Genomic DNA, 18,925 nt, shown 5'->3' with positions numbered 1-18,925 from the left:
TCTAGTCCTCACCCCAATGCCTTAATTTATAGTGCAATGGAGGGAAGTTACTAGGTCCTCCTTCAAAGGGATAAAGCCCTCCTTCAAAGGGATAGCTCCTCTCATCAAGGGATTAGCTCCTTCTCTTTTGGGATGCATGAACCACCTCAGAGCGAACAATCCACGTCAAAATTCCTTCTAGAATCCTCTAGAATTAACCCAAAGTGAGTTTTTTAAGATAAAACTTGCACCTTTTGACTTTCACAGGGGTCTGCACCTACTCCTTTAGGGACAGAGCGGGCAGGGTCGCAGTTTTTATGAACAGGAGGTGCGGGACCGTAGGTGCCAATGAGAGAAAGTGCGGAACCAGAGCTTTTATTGATTTTCAATGTCTTTCTCTCATTCTCAAAGCTTGACTTGAAGAGCTGAGGTCTGAGACTTGCTTAGGAGGACAGTACAAGTGATGACAGACTCATACTGACTGCAAATAATCATGGTGACAATATTTTTGTGTAACAATATTCATTGTCGGTTACATTTGTACAAGTTTTCTTGATGATTTAATATGTCCCACACTTGGTTTTATGTCTAGAACTCATCCCATTCATCCCTTAGCCAATCATCCAGACTTAGACAAATTTTGGTTGCAAAATGAGCCCATTAAGGCCAAGAGTACATGAGCACACTCTAAAGCCTTGATGGGAAATCCTTCATTCTTCAAAAGCATGCCCTGTTCCCTCCCTGAGAGTTGGGTGCACTCTGAAAGCACGAACTCCCTTCGTTTTTCCAAATTGCATCCTTCAAAAGTGACTAAAACTTCCTTGAGTTCACTCCTTTGACTCGAAGAAGTATGCCCTCCTTGAGCACATTGGCCCATCCCGATGACCAAAAGCTCATCCCTTCAACCTTCATCCATTCACCATGCACCCTCCTGAACTGATTGAGCACTCTATCGCACCCTGAAGGCACAAATCCCCAACCTTCAGCCTTCAAGAGTGCGCCCTGTGCCCTCCATGATTCCTCTTGATCACAAGAGAGCACCCCAAAGGCATGATGATTTAGCCTTTAGGAGTGTGCCTTTCACCCTCCCTCCCTCGCTTAAGCACATAGCACAGTTAGGAAGCCCTGAGATTTTTCCTTCATCGTTCAGGATTGTAACATGTTCCCTACCTTGAATGCCTTCCTTTCTAGGGTGCATGAGCACATCCCAAAGCCTTGAAGCTCCTCCTTCTTATCCCTTCAGCCTTTCGAAGTGTGCCCTTGCACCTTGTAGGTTCCTTGAATTTGTTTAGCACACCGAAAAGGCATGAAGAGTAAAATAGGCATAAAATAAAGTAGAGTAGGAAATTTCAGACTAATGGTTGCATGTCACAAGTGATTTCATAAACATATATTCCAGGGACCTCATGGAAAGATGTTGGCTTTTTGGGGCCAGAACCAAGTGCAGAGTTAATTAGACAAACAAATCCTTGTACTACTAGCCCTTTCGGCAATAGTCCATGGTGCACAGAATGAGGTCTCACCCAAAGTAGTATGGGGGGGTGCTAGAAACAGGTTTTTGCACCCTTGAGATGTCTAAGGGTTTGATTCAGTCCAACTGCTCATCCCTACGTGGAGATTGCTTTGCGCACTTCCCTAGCCTTCGTACCCTGATATACTTGCCTTCGTGTAGCCTTAATCAGGGGCTGTGGGGCTACCATGTTGTTGGAGCAACACTTTGCACTATTTCCCTAAATTCCACTTGACATCTTACCTATCTTCCTTCACTAGTTAGTTACCGTCACGTAAATAGAAGCCTTGTGTTATATTTATTTATACAAAACACACATATAAGTTCACACGGCAAATAAACAGTACACTTGCAATTTATACCCGATAATACATTAAACAGGAAAAGATACACAGAAATATGGTAAACTTCTCTGTATTAATTCTTCCAATGGTTACAGACTCGACCTTCCCTGTGGACTCAGCTGCAAGGGTCTGTCCACTTAACTGGGAACTACTAGGCCTTTGCGCACTCAGCTGCAAATCCTTCTCCTACTCTACAACCTAAAGACACACTTTACGCTTTGACTCAATCACTTAGACTCATCATGCTTCTATTCTTCCTTCTATTCTATTATATCTTCTACAGTTAAAGCCTTGCTCTATTTATACAATCCCATGGTCCACAAACCATGGGTAGGTCTATCAAGCCGACATTTCATTACAAAACACAAGGGCGAGAAGCCCTATGACTCTATTCTAAATTTGTGCTCCGTGCCCACAATTTGTGGAGCTTTTACAAAGGACTTTGTCAAAACTTAGGTGTTAAGCCCCAAAACATGCCTTGGGGGATTCCATGCCCAACAGGCCCCTAACATAAACATTATGACTCACCCTCGAGTCACTCTATCGGTGCAAAGATCTTTGTGTGGAGTCCCTCCAACTCTACTCGAACTACTGCAAGGTTGGAAATGCACTAAGTGGCTTCCTGCTAGATCTCCTGTACACGTTCTTCCTAGGCCACACTGTCGGAACTGCTACCCTGGACTTGTTCTTGCGTCCCCTACATTTGTGTGAGCTTGCCTTCAAATGCTGCTGTGATTGTGAAGGCCTCATCTATCCAAGGCTAAACACACACCTTCAAGACTGCTTCTTTATGCCGTGCTGCCTCCACCTATTCTTTTAGCACTTTGGCCTATTACATCCATGCGAGCCTCTGAGTGAGGGCCACTATCTGTGCAGTTCCTTTGATGTTGTCATACTATTGCTGGAGTTCACACACATCTATCTCTAAGTGCTAGATGTTGGGGTCCTCCTAAAGATTCGTGAGGACCTGAAATGACTCCTCCAACATTCTGGTGCAGTCCCTTACTGCACTGCCAATCTCTTCCAACCCTGATGCAATAGCACTGGTGCACTATTCTCTTACTTTGGGAGGGGTGGACAGCTGCACCTTCAACTATAGCTCTGTCATTCTTCTCACGCCTCGCACACCCTTGTTGCTAGCCTATGGATGCGCGCCTCTGTTGGTGTGTTTGTTGGGATGGCCAGCTCAGGAACACTTTGACAGGCTTCTTCCAATACCTGTACTAGCTGTAGATTCTGTGACACGACTTCCTCACGCTGCAAGCTCAACTATTCCATGTTGATATTTTGCTCGCTTAGTACTTGTAGCATGCAGATCTCCCTAGCCTGCAGTTCTGCAGTAATCCCATCCTGCAGAATGTATAATGTCTCTCGCGGGAGCGCAGACATGTTGATCCAAATACCTTTCTCTGCGCTAATCGTAGGCCTATCGGCCTCATTTGTTGTCACTAGTGCCCCTTCCGGTAGCACTATTGTATTTGTCTTCTGAGCGTGCAGCATCTGTTCTGTGGTAGTTGTTCCTAGTGCGAGGCTAGTCGAAAGGGTACCAGGCTGAGGAGTGCGCACCTGCAACTCATGCATCTATGCTCTGAGGGCCCCCAACACAATCTGGTTCTCTTGCACAAAATTCTGGAGGGCCTAGGAGGTGACATCGCGGCCCTGTCTGCTTGCTCGGGCGCTAGCACTTTAGCTATGTTGACATGGTTTGTGGGTCTGCACCTCCCTCCTCTTCCTCTGCTTCTTGCCCATGCGAAGGTAACTTTTGGCCCTCGCGCGCCTTCTCAGCTGCCTCCTATGCTGTTGCTGCAGTGGCCTTTTTCTATTCTGCTACTGTCTATGCAGTGTCTTGTGCCTCCTGTGCTTTTGCCGTCTCTACCTCCTTCCTTCTATTCTCTACCAACTACACCATGTGCAGTTTGGCCTCCTCTTTCTTCCTTTGTGTTGCAGACTTCTCCATTGTCGCGATGTCTGGGGCACGCCACTCCGATGGCCATGTCTCCAGTACATCAAAGATTACATCGTCTGTGGCTACAAAGGGTAGATCTCTCCATTGCTTGGCTAGGTCCTTGCACACTATGATGTATATGTTGTGGAAGTCAGCTTTAAACTCTACACAAATTTACAGGCTATTGTAGATAGTGGGTGATAACCGCAGCTTGCGATTAATCCCCATTATGAGGTTCATTTCCATGAACACTCAGAATATCTTGTTGTCGCAGATCTGGTTTGCATCCTTTGTGGCCTAGAGCGAAGGGTAGTTCGCGGCCTCCGGCAAATCCCTGTCAATTGTGGGGAACTAACTGTCCTCCGAGAATTCCCCTGCCACAAGCACTATGGATAGCAAAAGCCATGCATAGTGGAACGTTTTGCCTTCTTCTTGAGCCTCACAACAATTCTCCAAGAATTCCTTGCCAAGGAACTCAGACGAGTTAAACTGGACCCCCTCCGTGCATTGCTCAGCAAGTGCTACCACCGGCACGGGTACCTCATCTGCACAACACTTGTGCATAACCTTACTTGCCAGTATTTGGGTCACCACTCTTACACCTTTTTTGTTGAGGCTAGATATGGTGTAGCCCCTTTTCTTCTTCTCCAATTTATATTCCTTCTTCATGGCCTTCGTGATGGCCAAGTCACTGTTTTTCCCCTCCGAGATATCTGCGGGGTCCTCTCCTTTGCATGGAAGCCAGGTAATGTGGTGAATCAAGTGTTTCGTGATGGGGATGGGCTCCTCCAGCCACAAACACCCACCATGCACTAGGAAGAGCAGCTACCTGATGACAAAAATTGTTATTGGGGCACAGTGGAAATGCGGCACCCAAAGCAGGTTTGGTAACCCTGCCTTTTCCACTCCGCGCAACCACTTTTACGGCTCTAATTTGGTAACCCCCACCATAGTGTTCTTCTTAGGCTTCGTGAGTTGCGCGGTCTCTAGGTGAGGGAACTTCTCGTGGTCAACAAGATCCCAATCTTCAAATTTCAAGCTAGGCACCTGTCCCAGGTGCATGCCCTCAAAAATGATGTCGTCTAGGAGGAGCGGGGTATAGAGAGAGCTCTTGCTCTTGTCAAGATCCTTAGGCACTTTAGCCTTCCCCTTCCGTAGGGGGATATAGGCAGGAAGCTTTGCTAGAGGTTGCGCAAGCTCAGTTTCCTCCTCCATGCCTTCATCCTTGTCTTCTTCGATGATAAGGTCCTCCAGGTCTTCCTCCTCTTCAGTGGTTTCTATGTTAACGACTTTCCCCTTCTCCTCCATCGTCAGCTTGGTGCATAGCGATCTCATCATCATGTTACAGTTCAGTGTGGTTACCTCGTGTAACCAGTTTTGCCATTATTCTATTTCTTCATCCAAATCTGATGTGCAATAGATTTCACACTCCCATGATATTCGTCCATTCGTGATCAGATTCACCCAGTCTTGCTCTCGCATGGTTATCTTGTAGATGCATTCCAAGTCATCATTGTTGTCGTAGTCGCACACCGACTCTGTGTAGCACGATCCTTCTGCAGGATCCAAAGGTACAAGTACGCATAGAGACTTTTTCTCAAAAATCATCTTGTGCTTCCTCAGATTTATCACCCCATTCATGTCAGTGGCCCAATCTATTCCTAATAGCATGGGGTAGGGATTGTTGTCATCAACGATCTTTATGACTTTGAAATCTACTGGCACGCTTTCTCCTTCGACATCTACTGTGATTCCCTATAATCTCCCCATAGGTAGGATATTTTACTGGTTCGCCATTCGCAACTGGATAGGATACCATTGTAGCGTAGGCCTTCCCATGCGCTACCATGTCTACTTCGATAGGACATTCGCATCCAATCCTAGATCCAGAATCACTTGGTCCATCTCATGTTGCCCAATTTGCGTGGTTAATCTCATCTCCCTTCCCATTCGCATCGTGTTCTTTCCGAGCTTCCACACTATGCATCGTTCTCCTGGTGTGGTCCCAACGCATCTATTTATGAGTTCCTGCAACCCCTTTACAGCCTTACTATCACGCATCATCTTCATGCATGTTTCTAGGAACATTGTGAGCATCGATGGGTCCATTTCTGACTCCGGCCTGTCTTTACTTCCTGAAGTGGAGGCATCAGCGAAGCTCTTCTTGGCTTCCATGAAGGTTTCCTTAGCACACTCCAAATCAAACTTTGGTTCCTTTGGTGGAGCCTTGTGAACCCAAGTACTTTCTTTGAGCTACTTGCCTTTGTCATCCCTTGTCGTAATTCCACTTCAGAGCACAATATTTACATTTGGGTCTTCCTTGCATGGCTCATACCTCATCATTTGTAGGTTCTGAGTCTGGGGAGGTTGGAGTGCTCCTTTATCGTGCAACCTCACTATCAGTGTGGGATAATCCTTTGTCTCATCATCAAATAATGCACAATACAAGCATGATGGTTGCGTTGGATTCATACAATCATGGGAATAATGTCCTGGCCCTCTACAATTGTAACATATCAGTTGTCTGTGACCTCTTCCAGGGCCTCCTCCACCTTGGCCTCGTCTATGCCCCTGAAATCTAGTTCATGCCATCCTTACATTCTGGTCAAGGGCCAGCATTTCGGCCTGAACTCTGTAGGTAGGAGTCTGATCCATCATCAACTCATTACTTATATAGGTGCACTCATCATGTCCCACTGATCTACAGAAATTACAAAATAATTGTTGTGAATTCTACGTGTACTTTTGTAATAAATGGCAGTTATATGTAGTATGAAATCGTCCTATCTGAAAAATTGCACACCATAATGCAGGCGTCGTGCTTGGTCCTTCTTGTGTCTCCTATCTCAATGGCATTGGTCCTCCTCCCGTGAGGTAATTTGCAAACACCGGGTAGTGGTCCTTGTCATGTCCCTAACCCTTGCACTTTACACACCATATGCCATTGCACACTTCTAGGCAAGCTGTCCTATCTTGTTTGAAACTCTACATCTCAAGGCACAAATTTTTCAACTGCGTGTGAATTTGCTAAACTCCCAAGTTGGGATCTTGTATGGAGTCTCATGCAATCTCATCATGACCTCCAAGGTCTCAGCCTAAGTTGTTAGCCTCTGCTATGACAACGCCTTCCTTAGATGCAGCGTTAATGATGCTACGAACCTTTCATGGTGTTGTCCATCTATCAGCGTCATGTTAGCTTCGTGAATTATGCACTTCAGTCTCTGATCCAACTCCCAAGGGGTCTCGCCTAGTAGCATTGTGATTTCCTTGAACCCAATGATCGACTGCACCTCTGACTTCGGCCTGCTAAATTCCTTGTTTAGTGCAGTTTGAATATCTATGATCCCCACATTCGGATTGTCATTTGAATGCTTAATGTACCAGGTCAGCGTGCGATCCTGCAGAGCGCTGACCAATTTTGCTTTCTTTACATTGTCATCTGTGACTCCCTACGCTTCCCATACATCTTTTATCACAAACCAAAACCGGTTTGGATGTTCATTCCCTACTCCTTTGAACACTGGAAAATTTATCGCACTTGCCATATTGATTCATGGTGGTGGCAGAGGTGGTATGGGTGAAGATGGGGGTGAAGACGGTGAAACTGGTGGCGGTGTGGGTGGAGGTGTGGGTATGGGTGTGGTATGCGTGGAATCCTCTGCCTTATCAAATTGATCGCACTTCTTGGTGAGACCTTCACGAGCTCTTCCTTGCCCCCTTGCAGAGGTGAAATCAAGGGGCTAGTTTCTAGTTCTGTATTACCTTCGTTTCTATAGATTCTGCCACTTCGCGTAGCCCCAAACATCAATTTATTCGCATAACCCATTTTTCACATAGCAACATTTTAATCCAAGTGTTCAAAAATTTAACGTACTTACCTTGCGACCCTTTGAGGAAGCGTTGTTTTACCTCGCTATAGCTGACTGAAGTATCTACCGCGCACTTGGTGATGAATCCTCCTATAATTCGATCGAGTCAGTGATCAACAATGCATGCGATCTTATCCTCCAATGCTTCTAATCTACGCACTAATTCTAGAGTCCACAAAATAGTTCTGTCGAGCTTACACCTTCCTTGGCTATCTGCTAGATTCATGATCCACTCGTATAGCTTAGTAGAGAAATATGCGAAGAAAATTTCATGGATATCTGTGTATAAGTAACAGTCTAACCACTGTTCCTTTGATAGTCACGGGTTCCTGTTTTCCTGTGCCATGAACTCATGAATCTTCCTATCCAACCAATCTTCAATTCCTTTCTTTGTCAGATTCTAGTGATATGACATCAGACATCTCTATGTAGATCCCGGTCCCAACAATGGAACCATTTGTTGGCTTGTTGGGGCCTAACCTAGTTTCAGAGTTAATTAGACAAACAAATCCCTGTACTAGTAGCCATTTTGGCAACAGTCCATAGAGCATGGACTGAGGTCTCACCCGAAGTAGTATGGGGGGGTGCTGGAACCAGGTTTCCACACCCTTGAGATGTCTGAGGGTTTTATTCAGTCCAACTACTCATCCTTGCATGCAGGTTGCTTTGTTCACTTCCCTAGCCTTCACGCCCTAATATACTTGCCTTTGCGTAGCCCTAACCAGGGGTCATGGGGCTACTATGCTGCTGGAGCAACACTCTGCACTATTTCCCTAAGCTTCACCTGAGATCTTACCTATCTTCCTTCACTAGTTAGTTACCTTCACGTAAATATAAGCCTTGTGTTATATTTATTTATACAACACACACACATATAAGTTCGTGCAACAAATAAATAGTACACTTGCAATTTATATCGAAGATTAGAATAATACATTAAACAGGAAAAGATACACAGAAATATGGTAAACTTCTCTTTATTAATTCTTCCAATGGTTACAGACTCAACCTGCACTGCACACTCAGCTGCAAGGGTCCACGCACTTAGCTACAGACTATTAGGCCTCTGTGAACTAAGTTGTAGAGCCTTCTCCTACTCTACAACCCAAAGACACACTTTACACTTCGAGTCAATCTCTTAGATTCATCATGCTTCTATTCTTCCTTCTATTCTATGCTATCTTCTACACTTAGAGCCTCACTCTATTTATACATTCCCATGGTCTGCGGACCATGGGTAGCACTATCAGGCCGACATTTCATTACAAAACATATGGGCAGGCAGCCTTGTGACTCTATTCTGACTTCATGCTCTATGCCCACAATTCGCAGAGCTTTTACAAAGGACTTGGTCAAAACTTAGGCTTTAAGCCCCAAAACATGCCTTGGGGTGATTCTGTACCCAACAAAAGAACACACAAGGAATATTGGGAAAAGAGGATAAGAAAAGGAAGAACAAGAAGAACCAAGAACAAACCTGAAACTTGATGATCAAAGTGCCTTGAAGACTCCAAGATTGCAGACCCTTCAGAGGGCAGAGGCACCAAGAGCAGAAGATGATAAATAATAGACATAGTGGCAGACATGTCACCACTAAAGCAAGTCGACTTCATCAGTCACTGCCAGTCCCAATCATCCCAAATAATGACATGTCAAGTTTCATTATATGATGATATGGAAGAAAAAAAATATTAATGTAATCATTGTAAAGGACAAACAAGTATAATTCCAAGAGTCATGTATGAACTCAAGAGTTATCGAAGTCCACAGAACATGTAATAACAAAAGTCATATGTAATTCGAAAAGTCATTTGGAACTTAAAAAGTTGTAGAAATCCAAAGGTCACTAGAAATTAGAAATTCAAGAGTCATGAGGATATGAAAGGTCACTCCTCAAGTTATAAATAGATCCTCATTTCTCATGTAAAGGACATTTTACCTTGGCTTATCCATAAGGCATAAGAGAGATACGTTAGTACTTTTGGGAGTAGGCAGTGTCTCTAATGCTCCACTATTGTACAAAGTGATATTCATTGTATTCATGCATCTTGGGACTTTTACTTAATATTTGAAGCCTTGATGGCCAACACATTTTCGTAGATGGATTATGGATGTTTCTAAGACTATTATGTGAATGTTCATGGTTCATCTTTTCTTTCACCAGTACTAAGGTAGTTGATCTATTTCAGTTATATTAGTGCTTATTCAATTGAGAATATGTTGTAATGGTTATAGAATTCATCGCATTTGTGTGGACTATTCTGCTGGATGTTAGACAAAACATTCATGTTTGTGTGTGTCTTTATTAGGGTGGTACTATTACCTCTCTCCTAGAGGCTCACTTCCCCCCCCCCCCCAACACTTGTAGTAGAAGAACCTTGATGCACTTGCAACTGAACACTCAACAGGCACACTTACTTGCTTTTCAAAGGCACATATGTGATTCTTTCTCTTGCTGACAGTTAAATCCAAGGCACATCTTTAGGAGAATCACAGTCGGGTTGTATTCCGGATGAGACTCCTATACCAAACATTGTGAGGTCTATTTGGGACCTTATATCAGGGAGATCCCCTTAATGTTGGCAGGTCGAACACTATTAACATGTATATATATATATATATAGGTTTGGGTTATTAGACACACGAGACTATGATTTTTTCACTTTTTTATAAGCGCATTTGTTCCCATCTATGTGGACATATGCACATCATTTTCGCACAAAGGATGCCGATGAGGGATGCATGACACAAGACTATGGAGTGGAAGTCAAGTTCAACCAATCTAGTTGTGCTAGCCACTATGATTAAAACCTAATTCAGGGAACATTAGGTTATGTTGGAAAGATACAAGAGATCATTCAAGTGAACTTCTCTTTGTTTGAATGTGTTATTTTTAGGTGCAATTGGTGGGAAACCTTCGATCAAAATAATGTAAAGGAATATCACAATAGTGGGATGATATTTATCAACTCTACAAAGATGCGGCATGAAGTTAGGGAGCCTTATGTCTTCCCAAAACACTAAAACCAAGTGTTTTTTCACCCAGATGTGTTGAATAGGGATTCGTGGTTCATATTAAGACATGACCCTAGATCAAAACATACTTTTGAGACAACAATCTTATCATGCAAAGTGAGGAAGATAATCAAGGTGATGACAATGACAAGTGAGAGTGATATGTACTTTTGTTATTACATCATTTATACTATTGATGTATATTTTTGTTTTCTTTATTTCACTAATTATATTTCTTTTTAATTTGTCTTGTTGGCATTTTATATAATTGGTAAGGTTCATAAACGTTTTTACACATTTTTTTGCAGTGGAAACATTTTTACACTTAAAATTAAGTATTTCCAATTGTGTAGAATATATATGATAATAAAGGTTCAAGGTCACAATCCTTCTCAAATGGGAAAATGAGAAGAATATAAACAAAATCAGAAAATAATCAATTTAGAAATAACATTGAAGATTTATTCTCGATTTCGATACTTATTGGTTTATTAATCATTCACATACTTTTTCTTCTTGTTTAGTTCAAAATAAATACAAATCATGTAGTGATAACTCTATGAATTTAACAATGAAAAAATTGTGTATTAATATGTAAGATTCAATTCTTGACATGAGAGGTAAAGTCATGTTTACTATATTTAAATTATATAGTTCTTGCAACATTATGTAAACTAAAAGGAGGTCTTATGCATGTATAAAATGTTGATTACATATTTTTATGAATCATAAGAGAAACAAATGGGCTTACATGGATGCATGAGAGGTTTTCATTTTTTCTTCATGGATAATGGAAAAATTATGACTTTTCTTTTCAATGGTGATAATAAATCAAAGTTGAATTCATAAATATTTTATGGATAAGAATTAAATGATAAATAATGTGATGGTGATTAAGAGGCATTTGTTTGACTTTCTAATAGACTTGGTGATGCATTTTTCTTTCCTATTTAGATTATGTAAAATAAATATCTATTTTTATGTACTTACAAGTAAATTATTTATAGTAGACATGTTTTTATTATTGTGAATATGATGTAATATTAGCTAGGACAAATGTGAAAACATGACTTTTAGTGACTATCTCGTGATAAGTATGTGGAAAAAATAATATTTCTTGAGTTTCTCATTAAGAAATAACTAAATATATTATTTGTCAAAGTTTAAATCTAATATAGTATGATTTTTGTATTATTTAACTCATTGCTCTCCAGCACATTATGGTAGTAGTGTTGTAATGTAATGTTGAACATTTTGACTAAGTCAAATTACATAAAAATAAAGATTAAATTAAATTACAAAAACAAAATTAAATAAAAAGATTAATGTAATGTAATGTCAACATTTTAACTTGGTCAAAATAAAATAGAAATAAATAAAAATTTAAAATATAAAAAATAAAAATAACCCTATAAAAATAAAAATGACCTATGGCATTGACCCATGGTATTTATGTGGAATGTAGCCTATTTAAAGGGAGAAATTAAACCAGCCTAGATCCATATTAACTATCTACCAAGTGTCAAGATGGATCAAATCTCTTTGATATGCAAACTCTTTTTACAGTGAAAAGATTGATCTGACTCGGTACTTGGTAGATCCGGAGTTAAGATGGATCTAGAATGGTTTATATTTATTATTAAAGATGATTTACTTTAAATCAATACAATAGCAAATAAAGAACCAAAATAGCACCAAAATGTTATATCTTTATTACTAGGAAAAAATTCACTTGCCTCTTTAAGGGAGAACTTCCAATAGAGCAAATCCCCAACTACAAGTAACTTCACAAGCCTTATTTTATATTTCTTGATCCTCATCTTTATTAAGAGAAATTTCTAATTTAAATTGGTAAGAGTTCGTATAAATATTAAATTTAAATTGCTTGAAAATCTCATAACTTTAGTAATAAATTAAATTTTATAAAAATAGAATTTTTTAAGTTATATTAAATCTAAATTAATTATATAAAAAAATTTGAATTAAGTTTTTTAAATTTAACAATAGATTTAGTTTTGTAAACCAATATTGAATTGGTTAAATTGTATTTTTTAATAATTTATTGTTATTAATATTTTATATTAAAAATTGAATGAGTTACACATTTTTGTCTTATTAAGAACTAACTAAATTATTTTACCATTAATTATTTTTTGCTTGTGAGTATTGAAATATTTTACTAATTAAGTTAGAATGAATATGAATGAGCTATATGAGCAATAGAAAAATATTTATCTTAATTTTATAATCATAGTTTCAACCATACTAAACTTTGTAATTTATAAATATCTTTGCTTTTTTTTAAAGTAAATTGGTTTCCATGCAATTTCATATATAAAAATTTGATATAAGTTCACCAATACATAATCTATAATAAATATTATTTCATAAAAATAAACATCATGATGATAACCATCTAACAAACATAAGTATCATCTAAGATACACATTCAAATTCACTACCATCATTTAATTATATACACCTCTAGCACATATCAATGTCATTAGCTAGCACACAAATCAAATAATCTAACAGGGCAACATCATTGTGATCACATCTAACAAAACACAAACATTGTAATCTAACAACATCACCACACACATCCTCAAATTAATATACTACTCATGTCAAATAACTGCTATCACATACACATCTATCTGCGAGCACATTAAGTGAACATATCTAACATGACCTACCAATATACACATCAACACCAACATCTAAATTAAGTACATAAACATGAACAAAAAAAATGCAATACAAGTCAAATAAATGTAATAAAATATGTGATACAATAGACATAGTAGTGCCAACCTGGTCTACAATAGAAGATGATGGATGGTAAACTACTTCCTTAACAATTGTCGAAATATGAGGTGGAGAAGGGGGTGGTTGATCTGCAACAGAAGATGATGGGAGGGAAACTACTACCTCAACATTTGTTAAACTCTACGGTGGAGGAGGAGGTGGTTGGTATGCTCTCTCAGGAGAAACATAAGGCACATTCTTTAGCTCTAGCGTTTGATCATCAGGCAACTAAGAAGGAGGTGTACTACGAGAAAGATCACCGACACCCTGATGATGACTTGATGAGGTATTACTACCAGAAGCATCATGACCACCACCCTCATCATCATGATCTAATGGGGTAGCACTGTGAAGGCTCATCTAACCTATCTTCCACTACATGTTCTACATCCCTCATCATTGCCAATAGTCTACTAGCTCTAACAATATGATGCATAAGATACATAATCTCGCACAGATAGTCTATGTAGAGATCCACGAATCTAGGATCTACGATGATGTCTCGAGCCCTCATAGGGAAAACTCCCTCCTCAACAAAAACTATGGACAATCTATTGCAATTGTCCATCTGAAATTTTGGACCAAGCCTATAGGCTTGGATGCCCATGCCCCCATGACGATGTGCCTCACCCTCGTGGGGCTCACACATCTCCTCATTTGCTCGATATGGTGAGGGAGGAGGCATGTCCCCATGGAATGTGCCGATATCTACAAAATATATAGTACACAACAATAATTAGACAATTAAATTAAACAATTTAATAAAGCAAGCTAAAGAATGTGCTAAAATAAATTTTATTCTAGTTAATTAAAACAATAAAATAAAACTAAATTAATTTAAAGAAAACACTAATATTACCTCTATCATCTGGAGGCTCAATCAGTGTGAAGAGGATTTTGGGACATTGTATCCAATCAATCCCTGTGTATGGAAATGACAACAAGATAAATACATGGTCAAACTCACTAGCCAGTAGCACCAGTGCTTTGGTGGAAATCTCAATCGGATACGCTCGCATGCCCCTCTTAGGCATCATTTGACCCCACATGCGCATCCATACCTCAGTCATCTACCTAGGAGGGTGAAGGTAAAAATGTAGGCCTCTTCTCAGGAAACCTGTCAAAAAATAAAGAAAAAATATTTCAAGTGAAAGGGAAGCTTTCCCTTGCATTTATCATCGCATGACATCTATCTAAAGCCATACAAAATTGCCTCAAAAAAATGGTAGATCATCAGATACATCAGGACGCTTGAATAAAAAAATTGACATAATACAAAAGAGGGAAACTAATGTGTTGCCCATCACTACTAACGTGTTCAATGTTGGTGACTAATAACAAGGGGTACCTAACCTCATGTGCAACAAAAGAAGAAATATGTAGTTATCCACCATGCACCTAAAAATCTATTAGATGGACTGCATGAGGCCCAACATATCTTTGAGAGTAGGAAAGTTGACTCTCTGCTGCAAACCCATGGAGGACATTAGGGAAATGGGAAAAACCCTCCCCTCTCCTGGATAGGGCAATAATAAAATATATGTCCTCCTCAAAGGGTCTATAACATGCCTCAGGACAGACATGGAAAACCTGCTCTTGGACACTCCACTGTTGGATCAGATGTGCCAACAAGACAAAGTGCACCTAAAGGGATGTAGCCTCCTCATAGTACTTGAGGATTCCTACATTCCTTAAGAGCGTTTGGGTTGTTGCGCTAATAGGGTGAAGGTATAAATCCCTCTCCCTCTCTCTGGTCTCCTATGGTTAGACCATATCGTATTGGTCCATCATTTGCTCCTACTCCTGTTGCTGCTCCATCTACTAATGTCTCTGCTATGTGATTGACTGATAAAATATATCAGAATCACACATAAAATAACTTTTTTTTATTAAACGAAAAATGTATTTAAAATATTGAAACATAACTTTCAATTAGAAAAAAAAAATTCTCCGATGCACCCAAAAAATAGTAATGCATTGGCTCCACTGCACTATAAAACATAATTGTACCAGAATCAATGCACACAGACATATGATGCACCACTATTGGTTCACATATAAAAATTTCGTCACGATGCATCTCACTTATGCACAATGTCCACTTATAACCTTTCGCACTGGTATGAAACATTCATGTTATTCAACACACCGAGCTATATTTTTTAAATATTTTTGCAGTATGCTTAGTAAATATAAATGCCTCGGCTTAAAAATGTGCACACCGACGAACATTTTATATATTTTCCTAGTGCATTTTCATTTATGAATTACACCGCAAAAATAGTGTTGCACTAGGTTCACGCACATAATTGCAATGCACCCTATATATTTACAATGTGCACCACTAATCAAGGAAAATTTTAAGGATGGAAAATTTTCTTGAAGTTTAAAACATTGGCGAATCTCACTAATCCCTAATATGCAAATTATAAATGTTTATTGATATATTTGTAAAATTAATCAAATTTATAATTATTTTATATATAGTCTCTCTATAATGTTGGCGATTTTTAAGGTAAAATAATTTTATATTCTAAAATTTGGGCGAATCGTCTTTTATAAAATTGGAAATTGGCGAATCTTTTTTGTGGAAAAATCATGGAAAATTAGCCCACTCGGCGAACATTAGCCCCTAAAATTTTCCATGCCACTAATGGTGCGAGCCAAACATATCAAGCGCACCGCTTGAGATTTTTTTTTCTTCAAAAATAGTGGAATTTTTTAGCTAATTTGAAACTCTAATCCACTAAAAATTTAAATTAAAGAGAAATATATACATTACCTAGACATTTTCCTGTCGAGGAAGCATTATTGACACGTAATTGATAAAAACAAATTTCAGCACCATTTGAGAAAATTGGAAAGCCACGCATTGAGCACAATATGGAAGGATGGTGAGAAAGAGAAGCACTAATGTCATGGTTTTTAAATGGGCCAATAGTGGCATTGGTGCTTCAGAGCTCTACAACACTGTAGATGGTAAAAGTGAAATTTACAACCAAAAGGTCTTTTTTCTATTGAACCCTATTTCGGTACATTATTATAACAAAACCAATGCATCAGAAATCCAAAAGCAACACTTTTTTTCAAATTTAAAAAACCTATAGCGATGCTTATGTTAAGACGCCCTAGGGTGTACTAATACATGTACCACACCAGTTCTTTGTTTGACTATTGCACTGCATGTTATTAAAAGTTTTAAACTGCCTAGTGGTGCTCTTTAGAAGATGCATTGAGGTGTATCAATACATGAATCACACCAGTCCTTTGTTGGAATATAACACAATTATTTTTTGAAAATTAAAAACTATATTTGTGCTCCTTATAAGTATGCACCTATGCTTGTATGGATAGTAAAGCACCAGTGCGTTTGTATATTGTTGATGCACCATAAAAAAAAACATCCACTAAAACATCCTCCCGCCCACCTCCACTACAAAAATATTTTTGGGCTATTTTTATTTGGGGCTACCACAAAAAATTCTACTAGAAGGTCTTTTCCTTGTAGTGTATAACTCAATACTCCTGGTAGTATGAAGAGCTAGTTCCCTCTTGTAGTTTTCATTGCTGTTACAACTGAACTTGCTATATGAATAGATGGGACTCAACATGTGACTTGATGTCGCCCATAAAAATAATTTATTTCCACAATTTTCTAAATCAATTCATCATCAAGGAAATCCATTCTGACCAAGAGATTCAATTCAAAACCTGTTCTGAATTGGGTGTCATTTAAATATAATGCATGAATGCTAAAGGCTTTATTCCAGGTAATTAATGGAGAGTGTAGCTTATTCGTTGCACTTATCCATGTATGTCCTTTCCCTAGCTATCTGGTTTGCTAGCTCACCCTTTGATTATTGTAGTGAATGCCAATGATCCTTTTGTACACATTCCCGTTGTGCGATATTAAATACCAAGGCTTGTTGCTAAATGGAGCACTAACATAAACTCTAATATATGATGTTTAATATTCTTCAGGCCCCCCAATCCCTTCTCAATGGCTTGTTTTACATTTTTGATGGTTGGAATGACCATCTTTGACAACCATAAACCATTTTGGACTCCTCATGGAAGAGGGAAAAATATAATTTGTGAATAATATAGCTCCATTATGCATTGATCCAGAATCTTTACTTTATTAGGTAGGTTATCTATTTATAAATTCAAATGCATGTATACATGATATAACTCTATCACCTCAAATTTATTCAACTGCAATGAAATCCTTTGGAATGTTGCAGCATTGGCATCTCCCCCCATCGTTAGCTTGTTGACTTATTTTATTATGATTAGCTGGTCTCTAAAAACCAACAACCTCCTGATGCCTTTTATAATTTCTAATTTCAATCCTTTCCAGAGAGCCAAACATTCATCCTGATTATATGTTGATCTATCCAATCCCCAGGAAAATTGAATCACTCTTTGATCACCGGGGCAAAGAATGACCCCTCCCTCTCCTGCCAACTTGGAATTTCAAAAGATTTCATCAATACTTAACCATGTAGTGATATATCATAAAAATAACAATGAATGAAATAATGCATCAAGAATCCATCATCACATCAACAAAAGAGAACACAATATTTTACATGAAACCCTTCAGGAAGAAAACCATAAATCCTTTTTATTTCTTCTTCATTTCATTTAAATAGAGTTGCATGCATCCCCCTACTGGCAACACCCACCCCCAATATGTGCAAACAACTACTTGTAGTAGGCTACAACTTGATTGGGGCACCAACCTTAGAAACATGCAAAAAGCCACTTGCAATAGGCTATAACCTGATCGAGGCACCAACCTCAGAAATGTGCAAGCACCAACTTGCAATAGGATACAACTTGATTGAGGTACCAACCTCGGTGGAGACACCCACCTCACTCTTCAACTAAGTGTGGACCACTTTTCACAATATTTCATAATGGATCCACATGCTCTTCAACATAGATCTTCAAAATTCATCATTATGACATCATCATAATGTTGTCATAAATATCACATAGACAACTAAGCTGATCAAAACAATTTGTTCATCAATATGGTACCATGACACCTTTACATGACCCTCATTTGGTCATACATATACTGTTTGCTCAAGAATCCTGGTACCTATTCATAATCCTAAGAAACAAGAAGCATAATTTTACCATATAAAAAATACACCTTCATGGCTCTTCATAACCTTCAGATGAATAAACTTTGATTTTGATAATTTCCCCTCTCCCAAAACTCACTTTGGCTCAAAAAACATTGCAAACACCCATACAAAACTATATAAAAAATAATTGTTCGAAAAAATAGTAGAAACAGGGTGCATTGTACAATATGGCCTTTCACGGGTTCAATAAAATGTCACTTTAAGGGTTCAACAAAATGTAAAAACTAGTGTTCTAATAACCTTATAAATCAAATATTCGACATGCATGTAAAAGCTCAAATCACCAACCTCATGTG

Source organism: Pinus tabuliformis, chromosome 5_2 (genome assembly GCF_031772625.1).
Source record: "Pinus tabuliformis cultivar Carrire ecotype Pingquan chromosome 5_2, CPIR1, whole genome shotgun sequence".
Classification (NCBI taxonomy): Eukaryota; Viridiplantae; Streptophyta; class Pinopsida; order Pinales; family Pinaceae; genus Pinus; species Pinus tabuliformis.
This window is presented reverse-complemented; position numbering follows the sequence as displayed.